This window comes from Cebus imitator, unplaced genomic scaffold (assembly GCF_001604975.1).
Source record: "Cebus imitator isolate Cc_AM_T3 unplaced genomic scaffold, Cebus_imitator-1.0 Scaffold45, whole genome shotgun sequence".
NCBI classification, from domain to species: domain Eukaryota; kingdom Metazoa; phylum Chordata; class Mammalia; order Primates; family Cebidae; genus Cebus; species Cebus imitator.
In genome coordinates, this window is record NW_016107360.1 from 8,454,616 (window position 1) to 8,469,479 (window position 14,864).

At 39.3% G+C, this 14,864-nt stretch overlaps 1 long non-coding RNA gene across 1 annotated transcript; it reads right to left on the reverse strand.

Annotated features, from left to right (window-relative positions):
• Positions 1–2,820: 2,820 nt before the first annotated feature.
• Positions 2,821–8,839, reverse strand: LOC108303129. The gene is made up of 3 exons (XR_001824699.2): positions 8,829–8,839; positions 6,373–6,382; positions 2,821–2,936 (listed from the first exon to the last, which is right to left on the reverse strand). It is a non-coding gene; the product is annotated as an uncharacterized LOC108303129 (long non-coding RNA).
• Positions 8,840–14,864: the final 6,025 nt, after the last annotated feature.

The window sequence follows — 14,864 nt, forward strand, 5'->3', positions numbered from 1 at the left end:
TGGGTACATGAAAATGTAAGACATACCAGGGAGGTAAATCCAGGGAATAGAAATCAAATAAAAAGAATCTTAGGAATGCTGTGATTTTGTAGCCAATCAGCCTTTCCTGTGGTCTAGGTTGCCACCAACTAAAACTCACTATCAGAGATGTGCCAGTTCATTCTTAGACACATTTGTTCCATGAAAGGATCATATACAAAGTGGCTCCCAAATGCTGAGGGAACTGAGAAATCAAAGGATGAGACAGACAAATCCAGTTTGTCACTAAAGGGTCACTTATTTGGGGAACTTATGGATGGAAGTTCATGAGCAGCAAGACAAGTAGACCCTGGTGCTGTAACTCCCCAGACCTAGGGCTTTTATGCTATAGGGAAAGGGGGATGTACTCTACCAGGGAAAATTAAAGGCGACGCTTCGGAACAGGCAAGGATGCTGTGTGCCTCATAGACTATGATTCATGCCATACATCAAGGTTGACATGTTCTTATACTAAGGACAGTAAATAAAGTAGGGATCAGGAGGCATTCATGGGAATGGGGCCAAAAAGCCAACATAATGAATCAGCATCCAAGATTGAGTCAATTTTGTTTCCATATCATCTTGTACCATGCCATTGTTTTAAAAAATTTCTTACTGAGGTCTGATTTGTTGCTATCTGTGGTTTGTGTATATCTATTAGGTTTCTATGATAAGATGGGCAAAAAGCAGCAATAATAAGTGCTTAAATAATAAAGAATAAGACTTTTGCCCCTTGCATTTGCCTTGATGTGTACCCTTTTTTGTGCAGTTGTTGTGACAGTGTATTATGTACTATTAATAAGTATAATTGATTGCTTTTATTGAAGCTCTTTAGGCTCATTAGCATCCAGGCTTCCTTACATTATTCTTGCGTTTCCTGCTGCTCAAGTGAATTTATGAGTAGTTCTCTTCATTCACATAGTGTTAAAATTAAATGCCAAAGGTCAAAAGCTGATTAATTCAGAATTGATTTATCAATAAATGTATATTTAAGACTGGAGATACACTTAGGTTTATGGAGATTGACTTGGCTTTTACCCAAAAACTTACAATGGCAGAAACTGTTGCCACCCCTCAGTATCTATTATCCCTTTCTGTCTGTTAGTATTACAACTCCCTCCATGGGTTTTAGTAGTATTCCAGGAGAACCCATGCAGTTAGGTGGAAGTGTTGTGTACAACTTCAGGGACATGCCTTTCTCCTGCCTTTGGCAGCTGCAACAAACTCTGATACAGGTGGAAGCACGTGTGGAAGACGGCTGAGCTGTGCCACCAGCTTTGATACCTGAGTGTACTCATGGAGCAGAGCTGCCTACAGCCCTGGACTGTCTATCTACTTCTAGTCTGTTATAAAAATAAATGTCTTATTTGAGCCACTGAATTTTAAAGTCTTTTCATTAGTAGCTTAACCTAGAACCTAACTAAAATTCCTAGCTAAAAACATACCAAATACGTCTTTTAAGGCTATAGATGAATATGGCAGGATGGCAGGTCAGCACTTTATTTTGTAGGAATGTCTAGCACAGTTTTTCTTTAATCTGAATACCTTTTAGTGAAATTTGTTCTTATTTCCCCACAATTCACAGTAAGTCTTATTTTCTTAAATCTACTTAATTCACACATTTATATTATCCTTCTCGCTTGTGTGGACATTTCAGCTTGTTTCTGGGAAAAGTACAAACCGATTTTTTGTTAATTGGAAACTCTCATTTGTTATCCCCATATGATAATCAGCAGATTTTCTCAGCATTCTGTAGCCCAGACCTGATGACTTAGATGAGATCATGTCACTTACGACATTAACTGGAACCTGAGAATAACTGCCTGAGAATGCTGTGCTGCTGGGACCATCTTGATGTTGGTTAACTGTGTCAGATGTAGCTTGCTTACATTCCTGGGGGAAGCAGATAAGAAAACAATTTAGTGGGGTTCATGGGGGCATGAAGATAAAAAGTATCACAGTCCAGGAAGCAGAAGAGCCTTGGGATTTCTCTTCCCTGCACATGACAGGGACACTGCTTAATGAAGCCTGAGAATGCAGATATTTCAGTTCCTTAAACTAGCATCCAGTGAAATTCAAAAAGTCAATTTTATATCTGAAAAAGAAGTGGATTTTTCTTCAGCGTTTCCATTCATCTTGACTTTTGTCACAGCGTTTTAGGAAGCATTGTGGATGTAAGGAAAAGCTTAGGTAGAAGCCTTTGGAAACCTTGGGCAGAGTGGCTGGCAGGGCCCAGGAGGTCTTACCAGTTATGATAGGAAATTACATGCAGTGGGGAGGTGGGGCAGAGTGGGGAGTTCAGACTTGTTTGGACTTGGCAATAGAAACCGTGAAGTTTGAAAACTAAGAGTCAAAGCGAATATGAATTGATGCAGGATATAAAATCACCTAAAGCAGAGTTCAGCAAAATTGAAGCCTCAAGTAAGCCTCTGTGGAAATCTGACTAAGAAAGTGGCAACAAGCATCAAAACACCAGCATGACAGAGAAACCGTGAGGGACATCTGCCTGGCTTATCAGAGGCTCACATCCTACAGAGCGGCCCACCAAGGCCAGAGTGGATGAGAAAGGGGCTATAGGTTTAAAACAGTCTAGAATAGCACTTTTCAAAATTTCTTCCAGAATTGCCAGGGATATTTGTTCAACATACAGGTTTTGGGGCCCTCACCATTTTATTTCTTTTGGGGAATGTACACCTAAGCCATGTGAGATGGATGTCAGCTCTTTTATATAAAGGGAGACCGGACCAGGCCTAAATCCCACCCTTTACCCTCACCCCTACATACATTTCCTGAAACTTACAAACTGTGGGACTATAGGAAAGGGAACCAAGTCTCATGAATTGCCCTCCCCTATTACCCCACTGAATGGCCATACAGGCTAAGCTGAATAATGACAAAGTTGAAAGGACCAATACAGCCTTTTTTATAAGGATTTTGAATGTTTTGCAAATGTATTGGTCCCTATGTTGTATTTTGTGCTTCAGCTACCCTACTACTTCTTGTATGTGTATGCATACTGTAGCCAACCATTAAAGTCATCACACACACACACACACACACACACACACAGATTAATTGCAATATCCTGGGGTCAAAGCCAGGAACTGCATTTTTAAGCGTTCCCTAGGTAACTTGAGAGTCCGTCATACTTGAGATGAGGTTGACCAGAGAGCATCAATCTGCTCTGAAGCTCTAGGATGTTGAGAACATTTGTAGGGCTTCTACTACGTATTGGGAATACACTGATGAATATGGCATTACAGTGGGGGACTAGCAAAATACGTGAAGAATTTCAGTACAATAGTAGAGATAGGTAGAAGATGCTATGGGGCCTTCGCCAAGGATGATGGGGAAAGCTTCACAGAGCAGGCAGTGTTTGACTAAGGTATTAAAGATAAAGGGGAATTTTCCAGAGAAAGAAGAGCCATTCCCAGCACATACTGGGTGGAGGTGGAAGGGCATGGAAACTGAAAGGCAGCAGCTGGGGTAGTGAGCCCAGGCAAGCCAGATTTTGAAGATGGTTTCACGAGTGATGTGTGAAGAACGGATGCATTCTTACTGTCTCGGGAAACGTGAAGAAGAAGTGCCTGGGCCAGCCTTTGGAGGCTTGTGGGGTGTCTGATACAGGAGGTCCTCTGTGCTCATGCTAGTTTCTGCCCTGTGAAAAGGTATGATATTTAGCAAGTTGTCAATCTGCTGGAGGAGACAGAAAGGAAACAAATACACAGAATGTTTAGAAAATGGTTTGTACTGTGAAGAGACTAAAGCAGTGATTTCTCTTTTTTGAGAATATAGTCAGATTATTTGGACAAGCCCTCCTGCTGAAAACAAAAGCTTCTTGAAAGTATGGAAGGGCTGACAAGATAGTGAAACCAAGGGGAAACAGGAACTATGAGAGGCAAGTGGAGCAGTGGAACTTCTCATCCTGGCAAACCTGAACTTGGGGAGGCAAGCCAAGGTTGAAGCTCAAGCCTCCCCCTGGTGGAGATGCTGACAGGAGGCCCTCAGAATGGGATAGAGCAGCCTGCCTGTGGCTGAGATTCCCAGAGCTGCCTGCTGCCTGTCCTTCCCAAGCCTGTTTTTTTTTTTTTTTGAGACGGAGTTTCGCTCTTGTTACCCAGGCTGGAGTGCAATGGCGTGATCTCGGCTCACCGCAACCTCTGCCTCCTGGGTTCAGGCAATTCTCCTGCCTCAGCCTCCTGAGTAGCTGGGATTACAGGCACGTGCCACCATGCCCAGCTAATGTTTTGTATTTTTAGTAGAGACGGGGTTTCACCATGTTGACCAGGATGGTCTCCATTTCTTGACCTCGTGATCCACCCGCCTCGACCTCCCAAAGTGCTGGGATTACAGGCTTGAGCCACTGCGCCCGGCCCAAGCCTGTTTTTATTCATGTCTTCCTTCTGGCTATCCAGTCTCTTGCTAGTAAATATACTTCTTTATTTTTCAAGTTGCTCACTATCAGTTTCCTTGGTTTCAATCAAAGATTCCCAATCAGCACAGTCTTTTTTATATTTTATCTTTTAATTTTGAAGTCATTTCAAACATACAGAAATCTTACAGGAAGCATATGGAGAACATTTCCCCCTGAATCATTTGTAAGTTGCAGACCTGATACCCTGACTTTGGAATATTTTAGCATTCTGCATACTAGAACATTCTTCCACATAGACATAATGCAACCGTCAAAATCAAGAAATTAATATTGATTCATTAATATCATCGAATCTTCAGACCTATGCAAGTTTTACCAGTTATCCTAATAACATCCCTCATAGCAAAGAATCCAGCCCAAGATCATGTTTTGTGTTTACTGGTAGGTCTCTTTCATCTCCTTCAGTCCAGGACAATTTCTACTCTTCCTTGGCTATCATGACCTTGACACTCTGGAGGATTACAGGACAATTTAAAAATTATGTGACTATCTTGTTTCTCATCAAATTTGTATTCATCAGTTTCAGCAACAATATGTTTCTTGGCTCAATTAGTTATTACTCTGATAATTATCATGTAAAAATTTTCTACTCCTATCAGTATTTCCACATTTATCAGTTGGCATTATATTGTTGTAAGAAATAGCTTTTTTAATAGAAAGGAGCTGTTCACTAATTTAAAAAATAAAAAAATAAAAGAAATAGCTTTTTTTATTCATTCATTCGGTGAATTCCTACTGTATTCAATGAATTGTAATCTACTGATATCATTATTTGTTTTGGTGCTCAAATGGTTCTAGATTTGGCCAGTGGGAGCTCTTTCAGCCTAGTCCCTGTATCCCTTTGACACATACCCATTAGTCTTTGAGTTCTTCCTTACTTTCTGACATAATTTTCCAGACACATCCTGTACTTTCCCTGCCCCAGCCCCAGAATCAGACTTCTCTCCAAGTAGCACTGTTTCCTTTTAATGGGAGTGGTATTTACAAACCAAGATCTGTACACTGGACTTGCCCATTGCCGCTACACACACACACACACACACACACACACACACCCCTATATTTGTTTCTATATCTCTCCATACTGAGACCCATCAGTTTATACTAATACTTCCAATTCCAATCCAACACCACATTTGTAACCACCTTATTTGACAACAAGAAACTTGGTTCCAGTTATCCATAACGTATTTTGTTGTTGGATCAACCATCCTGATATGCACTCCGTCTCCTGTAACCATCACTTTCTCCCACCCTTGCCCCATGTGGATGTGGTCCTGACCTTTCTCCTGCTCTAAACCCCCACTCTGAGCTGCCACTGTCCCCCACTTCACCATGTGGGCCCCCACCTTACTCACCTCAGGCTCCACTGCTCCTCATCAAATCTCAGGAACCCCAACCCATTCATCTTCCTCCTCAATGGAGGAGCTTGTTCATCTCAGCTTTTCCAACATCTGCTGTTGGCTATGGCCACACCCTGCCCTCCACACAGATGCTTCAGATGCTTGTCTTGCTTGGCCCACATAATGGCTTTTGGATTGGAGTGTCTGGAAAGGCAGAAAGGCAATCAGGAAAAGCAGGAAGGTAGAAAGGCAGGCAGGAAGCTGATATGTTCTTGTTGGGGACCATTAGAAAAAGAATAAACAGAGGAATATAAAAAGCTGGTAAAAAGAGACAGTGGAGAAGGGGTAGAAGTTAATTTAGTGAACCCTTGGAATAAGTAAAGGGAAATGGAAACAGACCTTGGAATTGCACAGGAAGCATCAAGGAGAGAAAGGGGTAAGCTGCGTGTTAAGAGGAGGGGAGATAGAGCAGTAGATGCTTTCACATGAGGTTATAATGGATGGAGTTAATAAATGTTGTTGAAAAAGGAATTTAGAGATATCCAACAAGTAGGCTGAATAGAGGTTATTTAAAACTTTTTTTTTTCTATAAAATAGCCAAGTTATTCTGGGCCCTTGGGAACAAGGCAATTTCTCAGAAGCAGGATTTAGGAACTCTGAGTCATAAGACCCATTATTGTGCAAATTTCTATAACAAAGCAAAATGAATTTATAAATATCCTGTTGAAGCTCTAGGAAAAGTAAGCAAAAAAGTTTTTATCAAGTGTGGAATAGTACATGGAAATTGGTAATGCAGACTCACTGTTATTAATTAAAGATATGTAAAATGTCATTGATTTCTTTTCTTTTCGTTCTTTTATTCATTTATTTATTTGGCTTCCTGTCTCAAGTGAGTCCTTAAGTCTTAAGCTATTTCTTTAAGGAGTCACTACCTAATAGTTCTAAGAAATGTAATCTGTGCAAAATGGCTGGCCTTCCAGAAATTTCTATAATGCAGCAAGAGCCTATGAGAACATCTAAAGAAATATGATTGGTGAATAATTTGCTCTTCTTCCACAGAAGTTGACATTTTTAAAGAATTTCATCACTTACATTTTAATGTTTGTTTCTATAAATATTTGACATAAATTTATACATAATGGGATTTCTAACGCTTAATTTTGTGCCATTTCCCTGTGTCATAAAAGGAGAGATATGCTATTAAAACAAAAAAGAAAAGAAACATTTTAGCTGCTTAACTATACCCAGATACTGGTTATGAATCAAGATGGTATATTCCTAATTAGCAGTTCTTTTATCTCCATTATTTTTCCAGTAAAAGAAAATGCAGAAATATTTTAGCTTTTACAAAGTAGCTGTTTTAGCCAAAATTATAAGCATTTTCTATGTTTGACAAGTATTAAAAGAACACTCTATATGTCACAAATGCCTCAGAATCTGTAAATCTGAAATTGTTCAAAAAATAAAGCTTATTTAAAAAAATGGTTCAGAGGACTCCATAAAATGAAAACACAATGGCCAAAAAATAATGTCATATCAACAGATTCAGGAGGAAATGGAGACAATGAATTTAAAAATAATCTCATGAATTGCAAAAAGGATTAAAAGGTAGGACCAAACTTTAGAGAAATGATTTTCCTTGACCATGAGTCAAGCAAGTGACAGATCACACTTCCCCCATTTTCTAAGAGGGTTAAATTTAAGGAAAAGACCTAAGACGTCATGTGGTCCAACCCAACATTATGAAACCCGAGGAGCGTAAAGCCCAGAGAGACTGAGGAGCTTGTCTGAGGTGAGGAACCCTTGGGACTGAGCTGGTTCTGGAGGTGGAGCACAGCCTCTGGGGCAGTCATTTTCCTCATACCCCTCTGCTTCCTTAGTGAGTCTGTGCAGTTCTCCCTCTTACTCTGAATTATTCTTGGCTTTGCCTTTTTAGACTTTTAAAGTATCTTTAAAGATATCAAGGCATAATCATACCAATATGAACTAATCTTGCATAATTATAAAGGAGCAGCAGAAATGAAGAGCAAGAGGAGGTTGCAGGAGAAGGGCGCCCCCTAGGATGTGTACATGCAGGGAAAGAATGTTCTGGTACATGGAAGCTGAAATGTGATAGAGGGTGTGATTTTGCAGCCACTGTGTGCCCTTTCTTTTAATTAGTTGGCTTTTACTTAAAAAACAAACTTGGCCTTGGTGCATTAAATAATAACAATTATAATCATAATAGCCAGTGATAAACTTTATGGACATTGCATACCAATTAAATGATTATACAGTCAGATCTTTTTTTCAAAAACTTTCTTTTAAAAAGGGGAAGAAATTTTATTCACAGAGGAATCAGGAAAGATTAAAAGCTGAGCAGGATATAACATCTCTGAATTTCCTTCTGACCTTTATGAGGCTGCAACCAGTATGTACATGTTTTAGATTTTGTCTTTTTCTTTTTTCCTTACTTCATATCAGACTCCACAGCTGGACACAGTCCATAAGCTTATCAGATTAATGTGACCCTGATAGATCCCCATTGCATTTATATCCCCTAATTTTATCATTTGGCACTTGGATTGTTTCCAGTTTTCAGAATATATAAACAACCCTGCTAGGAACTTCTTTATGTAACTTACTTTTAGCTGTCTTTTAGGTTAACTGGTCATGACGTACCCCCCAAAGTGAAACTGTAAAGTGTTGCATATCAACATCTGCTGGTTCTTTTTTTTCATATTGCCTATTGCTCTCCAGATTGAAGTAACTTATGTCAACATTAATCATTGTATTTTTCCACAGCATTGTGAACAGTGGGGCTTATTATTTTTTTTTATTTTAACAAGAATTTAATGTTCCCTCCAAGCTTTTAAAATCTGCATTCTTGAATTGTTGCTGGGGCAGTACATTTTTATAGTTTGTCATTTTTTGCGTGTATTTCCTTTTTCCGATTATGGAATAAGACCTTACATATATGTACCAATTGTGTATACTGAATGCAAAACTTTAGTTACGTTTATCACATTTCCCCCATTCTGTTGCATTTCTACTTATTTAAATAGATTTTACCATATTTTAAAAATTTTTTATATTTATACAAATATCCATCTTTTCTCTGATGACAACTTCAATATTTTCAGTATGTAGAAGGGTTTCTCCTCTCTACAGAGATTCCATATGCTTTCTCCGATTTTATTTTCATTCTTAGTTGCTGAAGTCTTTAAACCCAGCAGGAGTTTACTTCAGCATGTTGTGAGTAATACTGGATTCATATCACCTTTTTTTTTCAACAAAGTTTTACTGTGTCTCTCCTCTGCACCCAGCTGTGTGCTAGGCATTGGCGATATTAAGAAAGGTGACATCTTAAGGGGCAGTTCCAGCCCTCAAGAATCTTACAGTCTACTGTGCCATGCAGGTGAGGATGGATAACTGCAGAGCAGTGTTTAGGAAGTTAATAAGTTGAGAATATGGAGGAACACCAAGTAGTTTCCTAACTCGGCCGTGAGGAGTCAAGGAAAGACTCCCCCAGGAAAGGAATGTCTAATCTGAAAACTGAAAATCAAGTGGGTAAGGAAACAGTGAGGAAGACTGTTTTGGGCAGCAGAACAGCAAATGTAAAGCCTACGGGAAGAGCGTGGTGCTTTCACAGGGAAGTAAAGAAAGAAATCAAGGGCTGAGCGTGATTGTTGTACCAAAAGTACTTTGGAAAGCTGAAAGCCAAGGTCCTTTGTACTCACCTGTAGTTGCTGACTGCCAAAAATGGATCGTTTCGAGTTTGCTACCTTTTGCTACACTAAATCAGTGAAGCCCTGAGGTCCTTATACAAGTAACCAGCCCTAGGCAAAAATAAAGTCCTGGAGAAGGAAGTTCACTTCTGACGTAGCAAAATCAAGGATAGCAGGGAAAAGAGTGGCTGTTTGGTTTGTCTTGACATTTTAGTTTTCTCCAAAGAAGCTCTTGAAGTTAGAGGATCCTGTCATGACCCAGGAAGAGCCCCATCACCATTTCTGTGCCAGCAAGAAAGCCTGGACCCAAGGGTGGGAGTATAAGGTGGACCGATGAGTGGCACCAATACTTTCCAAGAAACTCTGAGAAATAGGCCTCTTTCTTAAGAACCTGGTGCTACAAGTACTTAATTCAATTGGCTTAAGTGAATGGGTCAGGAAGGAATTGGGATATATTTGAAATAGAGTTTTTGTCAAATTGCAAATAATTGACCATAGATTGCAAGGCCAGGAAAGGGTAACAAAATTAGCTTTTTTCACCCCAGTTGTGGTCCTAAGAGTCATCCATATTGTTGCTTACTGCTATAGTTTATTCACGTTCACAGGTATGTAATATTCCATTATGTGAATATTTCATAATTTACATATCTGCACTCCTGTTGATGGACCTTTAGATTGTTTATATAGAGTCTGGAATTGGTATTTTCACTTTCATTAAGGTATACATTGCTAAGTGCATATTTCTAAGTTTAATATAATCAAATTTATCAGTAGATTTCTTCATAGTACTTTTGTGTGTATTCTTTTCTATTTTAAGGCTATAAAAATTACCTTATCTGCTAAGTTGAAAACTTTGCTTTTAACATTAAGCACTGAATCTACCTGAACTGATTTTATATTATGGTGTGAAGAAAGGGTTATATTTCATTTTGTTTTTCCATGTGGATCCTCCCAGATCCACTTATTAAACAGCCATTTCCTACACTTCCCACTGATCTGCAAAGCCACTTCTATTAATCTGTATATGCAGGAATCCCATTTTTGGGTGTTGTATTCTATGTCATTGATCAATTTGTCTATCCCTGTATCAATGCTATAGTGATTATTTCACCTTCCTAGCAAATTCTAATATCTGGTAGCGCACATTTCCTTTGTTTTTCTTCTTTGGAAATGCCTTAACTATTCTTGGCTCTTTATTTTTTCTTATACATTTTATGCCTGTCCTCTCTTCAGCAGGGCTTTGAGCTTGCCCTGATTTTACCCTATAGACATCTGCACGCCTTCTGCCTTGAAGCTGTGATTTTTGTAGCATGGAGGAGGACAGAACAGGACAGGAGCAGCTCTTCCCTCCTTCACCTTCTTACAGATGAGAAGTAGCCTCATTGGTCTATGTCTCTGTTTTGGTACCAGTACCATGCTGTTTTGATTACTGTAGCCTTGTAGTATAGTTTGAAGTCCGGCAGTGTAATGCCTCCAGCTTTGTTCTTTTTGCTTAGGATTGAATTGGCTATGCGGTCTCTCTTGTGATTTCATATGAAATTTAAAGAGGTTTTTTCCAGTTCTGTGAAGAAGGTCATTGGTAGCTTGATGGGGATAGCATTGAATCTATAGATTACTTTGGGCAGTATGGCCATTTTGACAATATTAATTCTTCCTAACCATGAGCAAGGAATGTTTTTCCATCTGTTTGTGTCCTCTCTTATTTCATTGAGCCAGTGGTTTGTAGTTCTCCTTGAAGAGGTCCTTTACATCCTTTGTTAGTTGTATTCCTAGGTATTTTATTCTCATTGTAGCAATTGTGAATGGAACAGAACAGAGACCCCAGAAGAAACACCACACATCTACAACCATCTGATCTTTGACAAACCTGGCAAAAACAAGCAATGGGGGAAAGGACTCCATGTTTCATAAATGGTGTTGGGAAAACTGGCTAGCAATGTGCAGAAAGCAGAAACTGGACCCCTACCTGTCACCTTAAACTAAAATTAACTCCAGATGGATTAAAGATTTAAACATAAAACCCAACACCATAAAAACACTAGAAGAAAACAGAGGCAAAACCATCTAGGACATAGGTGTAGGCAAGGACTTCATGACTAAAACACCAAAAGCAATGGCAATAAAAGCCAAGATAGACAAAAAGATCTAATTAAAATTCAGAGCTTCTGTACAGCAAAAGAAACCATCATTAGAGCGAATCAGCAACCAACAGAATGGCAAAAAATTTTTGCAATCTACCCATCTGACAAAGGGCTAATATCCAGAATCTACAAAGAACTAAAACAGATACACAAGAAAAAAACAGATAACCCCATTCAAAAGTGGGCAAAGGATATGAACAAACACTTTTTCAAAAGAAGACATATATGAGGCCAACAAACATATGAAAAAATGCTCATCATCACTGGTCATTAGAGAAATGCAAATCAAAACCACATTGAGATATCACAGCAGTTAGAATGGCAATCATTAAAAAATCTGGAGACAACAGATGCTGGAGAAGATGTGGAGAAATAGGAACACTCTTACACAGTTGGTGGGAGTGTAAATTAGTTCAACCACTGTGGAAGACAGTGTGGTGATTTCTCAAGGATCTAGAAATAGAAATTCCATTTGACCCAGCAATCCCCTTACTGGGCATATACCCAAAGAACTATAAATCGTTCTACTATAAAGACACATGCATACGTATGTTCACTGCAGCCCTGTGTACAATAGCAAAGACCTGGAACCAACCCAAATGCCCATCAATGATAGACTGGACAAAGAAAATGTGGTACATATACACCATGGAATACTATGCAGCCATAAAAAACAATGAGTCTGTGTTCTTTGTAGGGACTTGGATGAATCTGGAAACCATCATTCTCAGCAAACTGACACAAGAACAGAAAGCCAAACACTGCATGTTCTCACTCATAGGTGGGCGTTGAGCAATGAGAACACGTGGACTCAGGGAGAGGAGCATCACACACTGGGGGCACTTGATGGGGTTTAGGGGAGAGACAGAGGGGGGTGGAGAGGGAGGGGAGGGTGGGGAGGGATAACATGGGGAGAAATGCCAGATATAGTATGCACCTAAAGTTAAATAAATAAATTTTTTTAAAAAAAAGTTGCTCCTGGCCCAGGCTGTAGCATGTCCCATTCAAACCAGCTTAAAATAGTCTTTAGCCTCCTCTGCCTCCATTTCTGTGTTTATTTCTTTTCATTATTCCTTATATTACAAATTTTCTTTGGAAAAGTTGGGGAACCAGCTAATCATCATCTTTGCAGAATGGGAAACACATTTGAATTTGTTGTGTTTCTGAAGAACTGACTACAGGTTCTATTGATACATTTTTTTGTCTCTCCATTTTGTTGATTTTTAATTTCATTATTCTTTCCTTGTTTATTCTGGCTTGCTTTTTCATCCCTATTTAACAATTTTCAAATTGAATATAGCTTCCCCTTAAAAAAGATTATAGACATTTAGAGGAATAAATTCTCTATTGGCATCATGGTGTTCCGCAAATATAAATGTTGTTTATTTGTATTTTATGTGTTAAAACATTTTGTACCAGGTGTTGTGGATTTCTTCCAAGACTCAGTACTGTTTAAGAACTTTCCTTCCTCCTTTTTAGTGTTTATGGAATTAGGCACATTTTAATGCTTAAAGACTTTCCAATTTTATTGCACTATGAACTGAGAATGTGGCAGCCTGAATTTTTGACTTTTTTTTTTATTATATACACATTACATGCCAGAATATGGTCCTTTTCATGAAAATTTCTTGAGTATAGTTGCAAATGCCTTTAGTTATCAGTAAAGTCTTCTCATTTGTCTATTACAACATTATTTATTCTATTGTTAACCTCCATAATCTCTTTACTCACTTTTTTAATCACCTTCATTTGCTTCATATTATTAATTTTGACCTTGGTTCATAGTCTGGTACATTTCTCCTCTGAATGGCTGTGATGCCGAGAATGACTCTTTATATATGTATGTATATGCATGTATATAGTTCTGTTTCTCTGGAGGGCATTTCTTCTGTTTTCAATTTTCCATTGCTTCTTACAGCCATCTTTGTAGAGTAAGAACTTTTCAAATTATTTCAGTTATTAGGTCTTGGAATATGCTGCTTTCAGAGAGGAGAGCCAGCTGGCTGGCAAGCACCGTAATCTCACCCGCTTTCTGGTTTGTGCGCATTCTCCCCCAGCCGCCTCCTCTCCTCGCTCAAGGCAAAGTTTGATACTGTTCTTCTCTTTATTTTAAACATTATCCTTTCCTTATTCCTTGTGATTTGGAGGAGTATTAATTTGTCTTGAATGTCTAAAACTTGGAAAGTCATTTTGTCTGAATGGAGCCTTTCTTTGAGGATTACTCTCGAGTGCAACCCTAAGCCTGTCCCTGCTTTAATACCAGGGCTTAGCCTGTCGTTCAAGTGAACAGCATTTTTGTCCTTTCTCTGGCTGTGTGCTCTTCACGTTTCTGGTCTTTTCAAGTCCATCAGGTTCAGTTATTCAGCATTGGGATCTCCTCTCTCTTCTAGGTCCATGGGAGAGTCAAATTTATCTTGGACTGTGATCTTTGGCCCAAGAGTTTACTTTGGTTTGGGTTTGCCATGCAAGGATATCTTCAGGATTGTCTCTTCTTAGCTGTCTCCAAATCAAGGGCTTTTCCCAGCTGTTGTCCTAAGGAATAGTTGAAATTACAGAAGTTCAGGGGATCTGTAAGAAAAATAGATTAGATGCAGAATAGCAAAGGGCAAAGAAGTACACCCTGGCTTATGTCTTAGAGGGTATCTGGGATGGGATTATGAGGAAGAAAAGACAGTGAAAGCCCAGAAGGATGAGTAAAGGGGAAGAAAAAGGCATACCGGAGTTGAACATTATAACTGGGTGGCCCTACAATTTGGAATAACTAATATGCCCTGTTATTCCCTAGAGTCCAAATATTTGAGATCCTCTCCACATATCTGTCTTTCCAAAATAGAGTTTCCAAAGCTCTGACCATCTCCTTTCAAATACTTATTTAACTTGTTAGTGTTCAGTGTTCCCTAGTACTAATGAGTTTTAGGGCTGGGGAAGGCTCAGTCTGGCTCAGTCCTGTCTCATTTTTCTGACTGTGGATAAATAGAAAGTCATCATGGAGAGTTGGGTCCAAATAGCAGAACCTGGGTAAAGTCCCAGTGGTTCAGGTTCTTCAGATCCTGATGATTCAGGAAAGGCGGGCTGTGGAGGTTTGAGCCACTGTGGATGAGTGCCCCAGCTGGTTCAGAAACGCTATGGGAAATGGGGGTGTTAGGTTTCTTCTGTGGCTAAAGCTCAGGCGTGGAGTGAAATTCTCAGCTGTACAGAGGGGCGGCCTCATGATGCTGGG